The sequence below is a fragment of the Scyliorhinus torazame genome, chromosome 16 (assembly GCF_047496885.1).
Source record: "Scyliorhinus torazame isolate Kashiwa2021f chromosome 16, sScyTor2.1, whole genome shotgun sequence".
NCBI lineage: Eukaryota > Metazoa > Chordata > Chondrichthyes > Carcharhiniformes > Scyliorhinidae > Scyliorhinus > Scyliorhinus torazame.
This window is the reverse complement of record NC_092722.1, coordinates 141,390,045-141,407,068: the sequence shown is the minus strand read 5'-3', so window position 1 is coordinate 141,407,068 and position 17,024 is coordinate 141,390,045.

The following is a 17,024-nucleotide window of genomic DNA, read 5'->3' as shown; positions in this document are numbered from 1 at the left end:
AGACGAAGGAGTGTGAAAGAGAGTGAAACGAGATAAAGGAGGGTGAAAGAGAGCGAAACAAGAGGAAGGAGGGTGAAAGAGTGCAAAACGAGACGAAGGAGGGTTAAAGAGAGTGAAACAAGATGAATGAGTGTTAAAGAGAGTGCAACGAGATGAATGAGGGTTGCAGAGACTGAAACAAGATGAATGAGGGTTAAAGAGAGTGAAACGAGATGAATGAGGGTTAATGATGCTGAAACGAGATGAATGGGGTTGAAAGAGATTGAAACGAGATGAAGGAGGGTTAAAGAGAGTGAAGGAAGATAAAGGAAGGTTAAAGAGAGTGAAACAAGATGAAGGAGTTTTAAAGAGAGTGAAACAAGATGAATGAGGGTTCAGGAGAGTGAAACCAAATGAATGAGGGTTAATGATGCTGAAACGAGATGAATGGCGTTTAAAGAGAGTGAAACAAGATGAATGAGGGTTAAAGAGTGTGAAACAAGATGAATGAGGGTTAAAGAGAGTGAAACAAGATGAATGAGGGTTAGAGAGAGTGAAACGAGATGAAGGAGAGTCAAAGAGAGCGAAATGAGACGAAGGAGGGTGAAAGAGAGCGAAACGAGACGAAGGAGTGTGAAAGAGAGCGAAACCTGATGAAGGAGGGTGAAAGAGAGCGAAAGGAGACGAAGGAGGGTGAAAGAGAGCGAAACGAGACGAAGGAGGGTGAAAGAGAGCGAAACGAGATGAAGGAGGGTGAAAGAGAGCGAAAGGAGAAGACGAAGGAGGGTGAAAGAGAGCAAAACGAGACGAAGGAGTGTGAAAGAGAGTGAAACGAGATAAAGGAGGATGAAAGAGAGCGAAACAAGAGGAAGGAGGGTGAAAGAGTGCAAAACGAGACGAAGGAGGGTTAAAGAGAGTGAAACAAGATGAATGAGTGTTAAAGAGAGTGCAACGAGATGAATGAGGGTTACAGAGACTGAAACAAGATGAATGAGTGTTAAAGAGAGTGAAACGAGATGAATGAGGGTTAAAGAGTGGAAAACAAGATGGATGAGGGTTAAAGAGAGTGAAACAAGATGAATGATGGTTAAAGGGAGTGAAACAAGATCAATGAGGGTTAAAGAGAGTGAAACAAGATGAAGATGGGTTAAAGAGCGTGAAACAAGATGAAGGAGGGTTAAAGAGAGTGAAACCAGATGAAGTAGGGTTAAAGAGCGTGAAACAAGATGAAGGAGGGTTAAAGAGAGTGAAACAAGATAAAGGAAGGGTAAAGAGATTGAAACAAGATGAAGGAGGGTTAAAGTGAGTGAAACAAGATGAATGAGGGTTAAAGAGAGTGAAACAAGATGAATGAGGGTTAAAGAGAGTGAAACAAGATGAATGAGGGTTAAAGAGAGTGAAACGAGATGAAGGAGGGTTAAAGAGAGTGAAACAAGATGAAGGAGTTTTAAAGAGAGTGAAACAAGATGAATGAGGGTTAAAGAGAGTGAAACAAAATGAATGAGGGTTAATGATGCTGAAACGAGATGAATGGGGTTGAAAGAGATTGAAACGAGATGAAGGAGGGTTAAAGAGAGTGAAGGAAGATAAAGGAAGGTTAAAGAGAGTGAAACAAGATGAAGGAGTTTTAAAGAGAGTGAAACAAGATGAATGAGGGTTCAGGAGAGTGAAACCAAATGAATGAGGGTTAATGATGCTGAAACGAGATGAATGGCGTTTAAAGAGAGTGAAACAAGATGAATGAGGGTTAAAGAGTGTGAAACAAGATGAATGAGGGTTAAAGAGAGTGAAACAAGATGAATGAGGGTTAGAGAGAGTGAAACGAGATGACGGAGAGTCAAAGAGAGCGAAATGAGACGAAGGAGGGTGAAAGAGAGCGAAACGAGACGAAGGAGTGTGAAAGAGAGCGAAACCTGATGAAGGAGGGTGAAAGAGAGCGAAAGGAGACGAAGGAGGGTGAAAGAGAGCGAAACGAGACGAAGGAGGGTGAAAGAGAGCGAAACGAGATGAAGGAGGGTGAAAGAGAGCGAAAGGAGAAGACGAAGGAGGGTGAAAGAGAGCAAAACGAGACGAAGGAGTGTGAAAGAGAGTGAAACGAGATAAAGGAGGGTGAAAGAGAGCGAAACAAGAGGAAGGAGGGTGAAAGAGTGCAAAACGAGACGAAGGAGGGTTAAAGAGAGTGAAACAAGATGAATGAGTGTTAAAGAGAGTGCAACGAGATGAATGAGGGTTACAGAGACTGAAACAAGTTGAATGAGGGTTAAAGAGTGTGAAACAAGATGGATGAGGGTTAACGCGAGTGAAACAAGATGAATGATGGTTAAAGGGAGTGAAACAAGTTCAATGAGGGTAAAAGAGAGTGAAACAAGATGAAGATGGGTTAAAGAGCGTGAAACAAGATGAAGGAGGGTTAAAGAGAGTGAAACAAGAGGAACGAGGTTTGAAGAGAGTGAAACAAGATAAAGGAAGGTTAAAGAGAGTGAAACAAGATAAAGGAAGGGTAAAGAGATTGAAACAAGATGAAGGAGGGTTAAAGTGAGTGAAACAAGATGAAGGAGGGTTAAAGAAGGTGAAACCAGATGAAGGAGGGTTAAAGAGAGTGAAACAAGAGGAACGAGGTTTGAAGGGAGTGAAACACGATAAAGGAAGGTTAAATAGAGTGAAATAAGATAAAAGAAGGGTAAAGAGAGTGACACAAGATGAAGGAGGGTTAAAGTGAGTGAAACAAGATGAATGAGGGTTAAAGAGAGTGAATCAAGATGAATGAGGGTTAAAGAGAGTGAAACAAGATCAATGAGGGTTAAAGAGAGTGAAACAAGATGAATGAGGATTACAGGGAGTGAAACAAGATGAATGAGTGTTAAAGAGATTGAAACAAGATGAATGAGTGTTAAAGAGAGTGAAACAAGATGAATGAGAGTCAAAGAGAGTGAAATGAGACGAAGGATTGTGAAAGAGTGCGAAACGAGACGAAGGAGTGTGAAAGAGAGCGAAACCTGATGAAGGAGGTTGAAAGAGAGCGAAAGGAGTTGAAGGAGGGTGAAAGAGAGCGAAACGAGACGAAGGAGGGTGAAAGAGAGCGAAACGAGACGAAGGAGGGTGAAAGAGAGCGAAAGGAGACGACGAAGAAGTGTGAAAGAGAGCGAAACAAGACGAAGGAGGGTGAAAGAGAGCAAAACGAGACGAAGGAGGGTTAAAGAGAGTGAAACAAGATGAATGAGGGTGAAAGAGAGTGAAACGAGATGAATGAGGGTTACAGAGAGTGAAACAAGATGAATGAGGGTTAAAGAGTGTGAAACAAGATGGACGAGGGTTAAAGAGAGTGAAACAAGATGAATGAGGGTTACAGAGAGTGAAACAAGATGAATGAGGGTTAAAGAGTGTGAAACAAGATGGACGAGGGTTAAAGAGAGTGAAACAAGATGAATGAGGGTTAAAGGGAGTGAAACAAGATCAATGAGGGTTAAAGAGAGTGAAACGAGATGAAGAAGGGTTAAAGAGCGTGAAACAAGATGAAGGAGGGTTAAAGAGAGTGAAACAAGAGGAAGGGGGGTTAAAGAGCGTAAAACAAGATAAAGGAAGGATAAAGGGAGTGAAACAAGATGAAGGAGGGTTAAAGAGAGTGAAACAAGATGAATGAGGGTTAAAGAGAGTGAAACGAGATGAAGGAGGGTTAAAGGGAGTGAAACAAAATGAAGGAGAGTTAAAGAGATTGAAACGAGATGAATGAGGGTTAACAGAGTGAAACGAGATGAAGGAGGGTTAAAGAGAGTGAAACGAGATGAAGGAGGGTTAAAGAGAGTGAAGGAAGATAAAGGAAGGTTAAAGAGAGTGAAACAAGATGAAGGAGTTTTAAAGAGAGTGAAACAAGATGAATGAGGGTTAAAGAGAGTGAAACAAAATGAATGAGGGTTAATGATGCTGAAACGAGATGAATGGGGTTTAAAGAGAGTGAAACAAGATGAATGATGGTTACAGAGAGTGAAACAAGATGAATGAGGGTTAGAGAGAGTGCAACGAGATGAATGAGGGTTAGAGAGAGTGAAACGAGATGAAGGAGAGTCAAAGAGAGCGAAATGAGACGAAGGAGGGTGAAAGAGAGCGAAACGAGACGAAGGAGTGTGAAATAGAGCGATACCTGATGAAGGAGGGTGAAAGAGAGCGAAAGGAGACGAAGGAGGGTGAAAGAGAGCGAAACGAGACGAAGGAGGGTGAAAGAGAGCGAAACGAGATGAAGGAGGGTGAAAGAGAGCGAAAGGAGAAGACGAAGGAGGGTGAAAGAGAGCAAAACGAGACGAAGGAGTGTGAAAGAGAGTGAAACGAGATAAAGGAGGGTGAAAGAGAGCGAAACAAGAGGAAGGAGGGTGAAAGAGTGCAAAACGAGACGAAGGAGGGTTAAAGAGAGTGAAACAAGATGAATGAGTGTTAAAGAGAGTGCAACGAGATGAATGAGGGTTACAGAGACTGAAACAAGATGAATGAGTGTTAAAGAGAGTGAAACGAGATGAATGAGGGTTAAAGAGTGGGAAACAAGTTGGATGAGGGTTAAAGAGAGTGAAACAAGATGAATGATGGTTAAAGGGAGTGAAACAAGATCAATGAGGGTTAAAGAGAGTGAAACAAGATGAAGATGGGTTAAAGAGCGTGAAACAAGATGAAGGAGGGTTAAAGAGAGTGAAACCAGATGAAGTAGGGTTAAAGAGCGTGAAACAAGATGAAGGAGGGTTAAAGAGAGTGAAACAAGATAAAGGAAGGGTAAAGAGATTGAAACAAGATGAAGGAGGGTTAAAGTGAGTGAAACAAGATGAATGAGGGTTAAAGAGAGTGAAACAAGATGAATGAGGGTTAAAGAGAGTGAAACAAGATGAATGAGGGTTAAAGAGAGTGAAACGAGATGAAGGAGGGTTAAAGAGAGTGAAACAAGATGAAGGAGTTTTAAAGAGAGTGAAACAAGATGAATGAGGGTTAAAGAGAGTGAAACAAAATGAATGAGGGTTAATGATGCTGAAACGAGATGAATGGGGTTGAAAGAGATTGAAACGAGATGAAGGATGGTTAAAGAGAGTGAAGGAAGATAAAGGAAGGTTAAAGAGAGTGAAACAAGATGAAGGAGTTTTAAAGAGAGTGAAACAAGATGAATGAGGGTTCAGGAGAGTGAAACCAAATGAATGAGGGTTAATGATGCTGAAACGAGATGAATGGCGTTTAAAGAGAGTGAAACAAGATGAATGAGGGTTAAAGAGTGTGAAACAAGATGAATGAGGGTTAAAGAGAGTGAAACAAGATGAATGAGGGTTAGAGAGAGTGAAACGAGATGAAGGAGAGTCAAAGAGAGCGAAATGAGACGAAGGAGGGTGAAAGAGAGCGAAACGAGACGAAGGAGTGTGAAAGAGAGCGAAACCTGATGAAGGAGGGTGAAAGAGAGCGAAAGGAGACGAAGGAGGGTGAAAGAGAGCGAAACGAGACGAAGGAGGGTGAAAGAGAGCGAAACGAGATGAAGGAGGGTGCAAGAGAGCGAAAGGAGAAGACGAAGGAGGGTGAAAGAGAGCAAAACGAGACGAAGGAGTGTGAAAGAGAGTGAAACGAGATAAAGGAGGGTGAAAGAGAGCGAAACAAGAGGAAGGAGGGTGAAAGAGTGCAAAACGAGACGAAGGAGGGTTAAAGAGAGTGAAACAAGATGAATGAGTGTTAAAGAGAGTGCAACGAGATGAATGAGGGTTACAGAGACTGAAACAAGATGAATGAGGGTTAAAGAGTGTGAAACAAGATGGGTGAGGGTTAACGCGAGTGAAACAAGATGAATGATGGTTAAAGGGAGTGAAACAAGTTCAATGAGGGTTAAAGAGAGTGAAACAAGATGAAGATGGGTTAAAGAGCGTGAAACAAGATGAAGGAGGGTTAAAGAGAGCGAAACAAGAGGAACGAGGTTTGAAGGGAGTGAAACAAGATAAAGGAAGGTTAAATAGAGTGAAATAAGATAAAAGAAGGGTAAAGAGAGTGACACAAGATGAAGGAGGGTTAAAGTGAGTGAAACAAGATGAATGAGGGTTAAAGAGAGTGAATCAAGATGAATGAGGGTTAAAGAGAGTGAAACAAGATCAATGAGGGTTAAAGAGAGTGAAACAAGATGAATAAGGATTACAGGGAGTGAAACAAGATGAATGAGTGTTAAAGAGATTGAAACAAGATGAATGAGTGTTAAAGAGAGTGAAACAAGATGAATGAGAGTCAAAGAGAGTGAAATGAGACGAAGGATTGTGAAAGAGTGCGAAACGAGTCGAAGGAGTGTGAAAGAGAGCGAAACCTGATGAAGGAGGTTGAAAGAGAGCGAAAGGAGTTGAAGGAGGGTGAAAGAGAGCAAAACGAGACGAAGGAGGGTGAAAGAGAGCGAAACGAGACGAAGGAGGGTGAAAGAGAGCGAAAGGAGACGACGAAGAAGTGTGAAAGAGAGCGAAACAAGACGAAGGAGGGTGAAAGAGAGCAAAACGAGACGAAGGAGGGTTAAAGAGAGTGAAACAAGATGAATGAGGGTGAAAGAGAGTGAAACGAGATGAATGAGGGTTACAGAGAGTGAAACAAGATGAATGAGGGTTAAAGAGTGTGAAACAAGATGGACGAGGGTTAAAGAGAGTGAAACAAGATGAATGAGGGTTACAGAGAGTGAAACAAGATGAATGAGGGTTAAAGAGTGTGAAACAAGATGGACGAGGGTTAAAGAGAGTGAAACAAGATGAATGAGGGTTAAAGGGAGTGAAACAAGATCAATGAGGGTTAAAGAGAGTGAAACGAGATGAAGAAGGGTTAAAGAGCGTGAAACAAGATGAAGGAGGGTTAAAGAGAGTGAAACAAGAGGAAGGGGGGTTAAAGAGCGTAAAACAAGATAAAGGAAGGATAAAGGGAGTGAAACAAGATGAAGGAGGGTTAAAGAGAGTGAAACAAGATGAATGAGGGTTAAAGAGAGTGAAACGAGATGAAGGAGGGTTAAAGGGAGTGAAACAAAATGAAGGAGAGTTAAAGAGATTGAAACGAGATGAATGAGGGTTAACAGAGTGAAACGAGATGAAGGAGGGTTAAAGAGAGTGAAACGAGATGAAGGAGGGTTAAAGAGAGTGAAGGAAGATAAAGGAAGGTTAAAGAGAGTGAAACAAGATGAAGGAGTTTTAAAGAGAGTGAAACAAGATGAATGAGGGTTAAAGAGAGTGAAACAAAATGAATGAGGGTTAATGATGCTGAAACGAGATGAATGGGGTTTAAAGAGAGTGAAACAAGATGAATGATGGTTACAGAGAGTGAAACAAGATGAATGAGGGTTAGAGAGAGTGCAACGAGATGAATGAGGGTTAGAGAGAGTGAAACGAGATGAAGGAGAGTCAAAGAGAGCGAAATGAGACGAAGGAGGGTGAAAGAGAGCGAAACGAGACGAAGGAGTGTGAAAGAGAGCGAAACCTGATGAAGGAGGGTGAAAGAGAGCGAAAGGAGACGAAGGAGGGTGAAAGAGAGCGAAACGAGACGAAGGAGGGTGAAAGAGAGCGAAACGAGATGAAGGAGGGTGAAAGAGAGCGAAAGAAGAAGACGAAGGAGGGTGAAAGAGAGCAAAACGAGACGAAGGAGTGTGAAAGAGAGTGAAACGAGATAAAGGAGGGTGAAAGAGAGCGAAACAAGAGGAAGGAGGGTGAAAGAGTGCAAAACGAGACGAAGGAGGGTTAAAGAGAGTGAAACAAGATGAATGAGTGTTAAAGAGAGTGCAACGAGATGAATGAGGGTTACAGAGACTGAAACAAGATGAATGAGTGTTAAAGAGAGTGAAACGAGATGAATGAGGGTTAAAGAGTGGGAAACAAGATGGATGAGGGTTAAAGAGAGTGAAACAAGATGAATGATGGTTAAAGGGAGTGAAACAAGATCAATGAGGGTTAAAGAGAGTGAAACAAGATGAAGATGGGTTAAAGAGCGTGAAACAAGATGAAGGAGGGTTAAAGAGAGTGAAACCAGATGAAGTAGGGTTAAAGAGCGTGAAACAAGATGAAGGAGGGTTAAAGAGAGTGAAACAAGATAAAGGAAGGGTAAAGAGATTGAAACAAGATGAAGGAGGGTTAAAGTGAGTGAAACAAGATGAATGAGGGTTAAAGAGAGTGAAACAAGATGAATGAGGGTTAAAGAGAGTGAAACAAGATGAATGAGGGTTAAAGAGAGTGAAACGAGATGAAGGAGGGTTAAAGAGAGTGAAACAAGATGAAGGAGTTTTAAAGAGAGTGAAACAAGATGAATGAGGGTTAAAGAGAGTGAAACAAAATGAATGAGGGTTAATGATGCTGAAACGAGATGAATGGGTTGAAAGAGGTTGAAACGAGATGAAGGAGGGTTAAAGAGAGTGAAGGAAGATAAAGGAAGGTTAAAGAGAGTGAAACAAGATGAAGGAGTTTTAAAGAGAGTGAAACAAGATGAATGAGGGTTCAGGAGAGTGAAACCAAATGAATGAGGGTTAATGATGCTGAAACGAGATGAATGGCGTTTAAAGAGAGTGAAACAAGATGAATGAGGGTTAAAGAGTGTGAAACAAGATGAATGAGGGTTAAAGAGAGTGAAACAAGATGAATGAGGGTTAGAGAGAGTGAAACGAGATGAAGGAGAGTCAAAGAGAGCGAAATGAGACGAAGGAGGGTGAAAGAGAGCGAAACGAGACGAAGGAGTGTGAAAGAGAGCGAAACCTGATGAAGGAGGGTGAAAGAGAGCGAAAGGAGACGAAGGAGGGTGAAAGAGAGCGAAACGAGACGAAGGAGGGTGAAAGAGAGCGAAACGAGATGAAGGAGGGTGAAAGAGAGCGAAAGGAGAAGACGAAGGAGGGTGAAAGAGAGCAAAACGAGACGAAGGAGTGTGAAAGAGAGTGAAACGAGATAAAGGAGGGTGAAAGAGAGCGAAACAAGAGGAAGGAGGGTGAAAGAGTGCAAAACGAGACGAAGGAGGGTTAAAGAGAGTGAAACAAGATGAATGAGTGTTAAAGAGAGTGCAACGAGATGAATGAGGGTTACAGAGACTGAAACAAGATGAATGAGGGTTAAAGAGAGTGAAACGAGATGAATGAGGGTTAATGATGCTGAAACGAGATGAATGGGGTTGAAAGAGATTGAAACGAGATGAAGGAGGGTTAAAGAGAGTGAAGGAAGATAAAGGAAGGTTAAAGAGAGTGAAACAAGATGAAGGAGTTTTAAAGAGAGTGAAACAAGATGAATGAGGGTTCAGGAGAGTGAAACCAAATGAATGAGGGTTAATGATGCTGAAACGAGATGAATGGCGTTTAAAGAGAGTGAAACAAGATGAATGAGGGTTAAAGAGTGTGAAACAAGATGAATGAGGGTTAAAGAGAGTGAAACAAGATGAATGAGGGTTAGAGAGAGTGAAACGAGATGAAGGAGAGTCAAAGAGAGCGAAATGAGACGAAGGATTGTGAAAGAGTGCGAAACGAGTCGAAGGAGTGTGAAAGAGAGCGAAACCTGATGAAGGAGGTTGAAAGAGAGCGAAAGGAGTTGAAGGAGGGTGAAAGAGAGCGAAACGAGACGAAGGAGGGTGAAAGAGAGCGAAACGAGACGAAGGAGGGTGAAAGAGAGCGAAAGGAGACGACGAAGAAGTGTGAAAGAGAGCGAAACAAGACGAAGGAGGGTGAAAGAGAGCAAAACGAGACGAAGGAGGGTTAAAGAGAGTGAAACAAGATGAATGAGGGTGAAAGAGAGTGAAACGAGATGAATGAGGGTTACAGAGAGTGAAACAAGATGAATGAGGGTTAAAGAGTGTGAAACAAGATGGACGAGGGTTAAAGAGAGTGAAACAAGATGAATGAGGGTTACAGAGAGTGAAACAAGATGAATGAGGGTTAAAGAGTGTGAAACAAGATGGACGAGGGTTAAAGAGAGTGAAACAAGATGAATGAGGGTTAAAGGGAGTGAAACAAGATCAATGAGGGTTAAAGAGAGTGAAACGAGATGAAGAAGGGTTAAAGAGCGTGAAACAAGATGAAGGAGGGTTAAAGAGAGTGAAACAAGAGGAAGGGGGGTTAAAGAGCGTAAAACAAGATAAAGGAAGGATAAAGGGAGTGAAACAAGATGAAGGAGGGTTAAAGAGAGTGAAACAAGATGAATGAGGGTTAAAGAGAGTGAAACGAGATGAAGGAGGGTTAAAGGGAGTGAAACAAAATGAAGGAGAGTTAAAGAGATTGAAACGAGATGAATGAGGGTTAACAGAGTGAAACGAGATGAAGGAGGGTTAAAGAGAGTGAAACGAGATGAAGGAGGGTTAAAGAGAGTGAAGGAAGATAAAGGAAGGTTAAAGAGAGTGAAACAAGATGAAGGAGTTTTAAAGAGAGTGAAACAAGATGAATGAGGGTTAAAGAGAGTGAAACAAAATGAATGAGGGTTAATGATGCTGAAACGAGATGAATGGGGTTTAAAGAGAGTGAAACAAGATGAATGATGGTTACAGAGAGTGAAACAAGATGAATGAGGGTTAGAGAGAGTGCAACGAGATGAATGAGGGTTAGAGAGAGTGAAACGAGATGAAGGAGAGTCAAAGAGATCGAAATGAGACGAAGGAGGGTGAAAGAGAGCGAAACGAGACGAAGGAGTGTGAAAGAGAGCGAAACGAGACGAAGGAGGGTGAAAGAGAGCTAAAGGAGACGACGAAGGAGGGTGAGAGAGAGCGAAACGAGACGAAGGAGTGTGAAACGAGATACAGGAGGGTGAAAGAGAGCGAAACAAGAGGAAGGAGAGTCAAAGAGAGCGAAATGAGACGAAGTAGGGTGAAAGAGAGCGAAAGGAGATGAAGGAGGGTGAAAGAGAACGAAACGAGACGATGGAGGGTGAAAGAGAGCGAAACGAGATGAAGGAGGGTGAAAGAGAGCGAAAGGAGACGACGAAGGAGTGTGAAAGAGAGCGAAACGAGAAGAAGAAGTGTGAAAGAGAGTGAAACGAGATAAAGGAGGGTGAAAGAGAGCGAAACAAGAGGAAGGAGGGTGAAAGAGTGCAAAACGAGACGAAAGAGGGTTAAAGAGAGTGAAACAAGATGAATGAGTGTTAAAGAGAGTGAAACGAGATGAAGGAGGGTTAAAGAGAGTGAAACAAAATGAAGGAGGGTTAAAGAGATTGAAACGAGATGAATGAGGGTTAACAGAGTGAAACGAGATGAAGGAGGGTTAAAGAGAGTGAAACGAGATGAAGGAGGGTTAAAGAGAGTGAAGGAAGATAAAGGAAGGTTAAAGAGAGTGAAACAAGATGAAGGAGATTTAAAGAGAGTGAAACAAGATGAATGAGGGTTAAAGAGAGTGAAACAAAATGAATGAGGGTTAATGATGCTGAAACGAGATGAATGGCGTTTAAAGAGAGTGAAACAAGATGAATGAGGGTTAAAGCGAGTGAAACAAGATGAATGAGGCTTAAGGAGAGTGAAAAAAGATGAATGAGGGTTAGAGAGAGTGAAACGAGATGAAGGAGAGTCAAAGAGAGCGAAATGAGACGAAGGAGGTTGAAAGAGAGCGAAACGAGACGAAGGAGTGTGAAAGAGAGCGAAACCTGATGAAGGAGGGTGAAAGAGAGCGAAAGGAGACGAAGGAGGGTGAAAGAGAGCGAAACGAGACGAAGGAGGGTGAAAGAGAGCGAAACGAGATGAAGGAGGGTGAAAGAGAGCGAAAGGAGAAGACGAAGGAGGGTGAAAGAGAGTGAAACGAGATAAAGGAGGGTGAAAGAGAGCGAAACAAGAGGAAGAAGGGTGAAAGAGAGTGAAACAAGATGAATGAGGGTGAAAGAGAGTGAAACGAGATGAATGAGGGTTACAGAGAGTGAAACAAGATGAATGAGGGTTAAAGAGTGTGAAACAAGATGGACGAGGGTTAAAGAGAGTGAAACAAGATGAATGAGGGTTACAGAGAGTGAAACAAGATGAATGAGGGTTAAAGAGTGTGAAACAAGATGGACGAGGGTTAAAGAGAGTGAAACAAGATGAATGAGGGTTAAAGGGAGTGAAACAAGATCAATGAGGGTTAAAGAGAGTGAAACGAGATGAAGAAGGGTTAAAGAGCGTGAAACAAGATGAAGGAGGGTTAAAGAGAGTGAAACAAGAGGAAGGGGGGTTAAAGAGCGTAAAACAAGATAAAGGAAGGATAAAGGGAGTGAAACAAGATGAAGGAGGGTTAAAGAGAGTGAAACAAGATGAATGAGGGTTAAAGAGAGTGAAACGAGATGAAGGAGGGTTAAAGGGAGTGAAACAAAATGAAGGAGAGTTAAAGAGATTGAAACGAGATGAATGAGGGTTAACAGAGTGAAACGAGATGAAGGAGGGTTAAAGAGAGTGAAACGAGATGAAGGAGGGTTAAAGAGAGTGAAGGAAGATAAAGGAAGGTTAAAGAGAGTGAAACAAGATGAAGGAGTTTTAAAGAGAGTGAAACAAGATGAATGAGGGTTAAAGAGAGTGAAACAAAATGAATGAGGGTTAATGATGCTGAAACGAGATGAATGGGGTTTAAAGAGAGTGAAACAAGATGAATGATGGTTACAGAGTGTGAAACAAGATGAATGAGGGTTAGAGAGAGTGCAACGAGACGAAGTAGAGTCAAAGAGAGCGAAATGAGACGAAGGAGGGTGAAAGAGAGCGAAACGAGACGAAGGAGTGTGAAAGAGAGCGAAACGAGACGAAGGAGGGTGAAAGAGAGCTAAAGGAGACGACGAAGGAGGGTGAGAGAGAGCGAAACGAGACGAAGGAGTGTGAAACGAGATAAAGGAGGGTGAAAGAGAGCGAAACAAGAGGAAGGAGAGTCAAAGAGAGCGAAATGAGACGAAGTAGGGTGAAAGAGAGCGAAAGGAGATGAAGGAGGGTGAAAGAGAACGAAACGAGACGATGGAGGGTGAAAGAGAGCGAAACGAGATGAAGGAGGGTGAAAGAGAGCGAAAGGAGACGACGAAGGAGTGTGAAAGAGAGCGAAACGAGAAGAAGAAGTGTGAAAGAGAGTGAAACGAGATAAAGGAGGGTGAAAGAGAGCGAAACAAGAGGAAGGAGGGTGAAAGAGTGCAAAACGAGACGAAAGAGGGTTAAAGAGAGTGAAACAAGATGAATGAGTGTTAAAGAGAGTGAAACGAGATGAAGGAGGGTTAAAGAGAGTGAAACAAAATGAAGGAGGGTTAAAGAGATTGAAACGAGATGAATGAGGGTTAACAGAGTGAAACGAGATGAAGGAGGGTTAAAGAGAGTGAAACGAGATGAAGGAGGGTTAAAGAGAGTGAAGGAAGATAAAGGAAGGTTAAAGAGAGTGAAACAAGATGAAGGAGATTTAAAGAGAGTGAAACAAGATGAATGAGGGTTAAAGAGAGTGAAACAAAATGAATGAGGGTTAATGATGCTGAAACGAGATGAATGGCGTTTAAAGAGAGTGAAACAAGATGAATGAGGGTTAAAGCGAGTGAAACAAGATGAATGAGGCTTAAGGAGAGTGAAAAAAGATGAATGAGGGTTAGAGAGAGTGAAACGAGATGAAGGAGAGTCAAAGAGAGCGAAATGAGACGAAGGAGGTTGAAAGAGAGCGAAACGAGACGAAGGAGTGTGAAAGAGAGCGAAACCTGATGAAGGAGGGTGAAAGAGAGCGAAAGGAGACGAAGGAGGGTGAAAGAGAGCGAAACGAGACGAAGGAGGGTGAAAGAGAGCGAAACGAGATGAAGGAGGGTGAAAGAGAGCGAAAGGAGAAGACGAAGGAGGGTGAAAGAGAGTGAAACGAGATAAAGGAGGGTGAAAGAGAGCGAAACAAGAGGAAGAAGGGTGAAAGAGAGCGAAACAAGAGGAAGAAGGGTGAAAGAGTGCAAAACGAGACGAAGGAGGGTTAAAGAGAGTGAAACAAGATGAATGAGTGTTAAAGAGAGTGAAACGAGATGAATGAGGGTTAAAGAGTGGGAAACAAGATGGATGAGGGTTAAAGAGAGTGAAACAAGATGAATGATGGTTAAAGGGAGTGAAACAAGATCAATGAGGGTTAAAGAGAGTGAAACAAGATGAAGATGGGTTAAAGAGCGTGAAACAAGATGAAGGAGGGTTAAAGAGAGTGAAACCAGATGAAGTAGGGTTAAAGAGCGTGAAACAAGATGAAGGAGGGTTAAAGAGAGTGAAACAAGATAAAGGAAGGGTAAAGAGATTGAAACAAGATGAAGGAGGGTTAAAGTGAGTGAAACAAGATGAATGAGGGTTAAAGAGAGTGAAACAAGATGAATGAGGGTTAAAGAGAGTGAAACAAGATGAATGAGGGTTAAAGAGAGTGAAACGAGATGAAGGAGGGTTAAAGAGAGTGAAACAAAATGAAGGAGGGTTAAAGAGATTGAAACGAGATGAATGAGGGTTAACAGAGTGAAACGAAATGAAGGAGGGTTAAAGAGAGTGAAACGAGATGAAGGAGGGTTAAAGAGAGTGAAACAAGATGAAGGAGTTTTAAAGAGAGTGAAACAAGATGAATGAGGGTTAAAGAGAGTGAAACAAAATGAATGAGGGTTAATGATGCTGAAACGAGATGAATGGGGTTGAAAGAGATTGAAACGAGATGAAGGAGGGTTAAAGAGAGTGAAGGAAGATAAAGGAAGGTTAAAGAGAGTGAAACAAGATGAAGGAGTTTTAAAGAGAGTGAAACAAGATGAATGAGGGTTCAGGAGAGTGAAACCAAATGAATGAGGGTTAATGATGCTGAAACAAGATCAATGAGGGTTAAAGAGAGTGAAACAAGATGAAGATGGGTTAAAGAGCGTGAAACAAGATGAAGGAGGGTTAAAGAGAGTGAAACCAGATGAAGTAGGGTTAAAGAGCGTGAAACAAGATGAAGGAGGGTTAAAGAGAGTGAAACAAGATAAAGGAAGGGTAAAGAGATTGAAACAAGATGAAGGAGGGTTAAAGTGAGTGAAACAAGATGAATGAGGGTTAAAGAGAGTGAAACAAGATGAATGAGGGTTAAAGAGAGTGAAACAAGATGAATGAGGGTTGAAGAGAGTGAAACGAGATGAAGGAGGGTTAAAGAGAGTGAAACAAGATGAAGGAGTTTTAAAGAGAGTGAAACAAGATGAATGAGAGTTAAAGAGAGTGAAACAAAATGAATGAGGGTAAATGATGCTGAAACGAGATGAATGGGGTTGAAAGAGATTGAAACGAGATGAAGGAGGGTTAAAGAGAGTGAAGGAAGATAAAGGAAGGTTAAAGAGAGTGAAACAAGATGAAGGAGTTTTAAAGAGAGTGAAACAAGATGAATGAGGGTTCAGGAGAGTGAAACCAAATGAATGAGGGTTAATGATGCTGAAACGAGATGAATGGCGTTTAAAGAGAGTGAAACAAGATGAATGAGGGTTAAAGAGTGTGAAACAAGATGAATGAGGGTTAAAGAGAGTGAAACAAGATGAATGAGGGTTAGAGAGAGTGAAACGAGATGAAGGAGAGTCAAAGAGAGCGAAATGAGACGAAGGAGGGTGAAAGAGAGCGAAACGAGACGAAGGAGTGTGAAAGAGAGCGAAACCTGATGAAGGAGGGTGAAAGAGAGCGAAAGGAGACGAAGGAGGGTGAAAGAGAGCGAAACGAGACGAAGGAGTGTGAAAGAGAGTGAAACGAGATAAAGGAGGGTGAAAGAGAGCGAAACAAGAGGAAGAAGGGTGAAAGAGTGCAAAACTTACGAAGGAGGGTTAAAGAGAGTGAAACAAGATGAATGAGTGTTAAAGAGAGTGAAACGAGATGAATGAGGGTTAAAGAGTGGGAAACAAGATGGATGAGGGTTAAAGAGAGTGAAACAAGATGAATGATGGTTAAAGGGAGTGAAACAAGATCAATGAGGGTTAAAGAGAGTGAAACAAGATGAAGATGGGTTAAAGAGCGTGAAACAAGATGAAGGAGGGTTAAAGAGAGTGAAACCAGATGAAGTAGGGTTAAAGAGCGTGAAACAAGATGAAGGAGGGTTAAAGAGAGTGAAACAAGATAAAGGAAGGGTTAAAGTGAGTGAAACAAGATGAATGAGGGTTAAAGAGAGTGAAACAAGATGAATGAGGGTTAAAGAGAGTGAAACAAGATGAATGAGGGTTAAAGAGAGTGAAACGAGATGAAGGAGGGTTAAAGAGAGTGAAACAAAATGAAGGAGGGTTAAAGAGATTGAAACGAGATGAATGAGGGTTAACAGAGTGAAACGAAATGAAGGAGGGTTAAAGAGAGTGAAACGAGATGAAGGAGGGTTAAAGAGAGTGAAACAAGATGAAGGAGTTTTAAAGAGAGTGAAACAAGATGAATGAGGGTTAAAGAGAGTGAAACAAAATGAATGAGGGTTAATGATGCTGAAACGAGATGAATGGGGTAGAAAGATATTGAAACGAGATGAAGGAGGGTTAAAGAGAGTGAAGGAAGATAAAGGAAGGTTAAAGAGAGTGAAACAAGATGAAGGAGTTTTAAAGAGAGTGAAACAAGATGAATGAGGGTTCAGGAGAGTGAAACCAAATGAATGAGGGTTAATGATGCTGAAACAAGATCAATGAGGGTTAAAGAGAGTGAAACAAGATGAAGATGGGTTAAAGAGCGTGAAACAAGATGAAGGAGGGTTAAAGAGAGTGAAACCAGATGAAGTAGGGTTAAAGAGCGTGAAACAAGATGAAGGAGGGTTAAAGAGAGTGAAACAAGATAAAGGAAGGGTAAAGAGATTGAAACAAGATGAATGAGGGTTAAAGAGAGTGAAACAAGATGAATGAGGGTTAAAGAGAGTGAAACGAGATGAAGGAGGGTTAAAGAGAGTGAAACAAGATGAAGGAGTTTTAAAGAGAGTGAAACAAGATGAATGAGGGTTAAAGAGAGTGAAACAAAATGAATGAGGGTTAATGATGCTGAAACGAGATGAATGGGGTTGAAAGAGATTGAAACGAGATGAAGGAGGGTTAAAGAGAGTGAAGGAAGATAAAGGAAGGTTAAAGAGAGTGAAACAAGATGAAGGAGTTTTAAAGAGAGTGAAACAAGATGAATGAGGGTTCAGGAGAGTGAAACCAAATGAATGAGGGTTAATGATGCTGAAA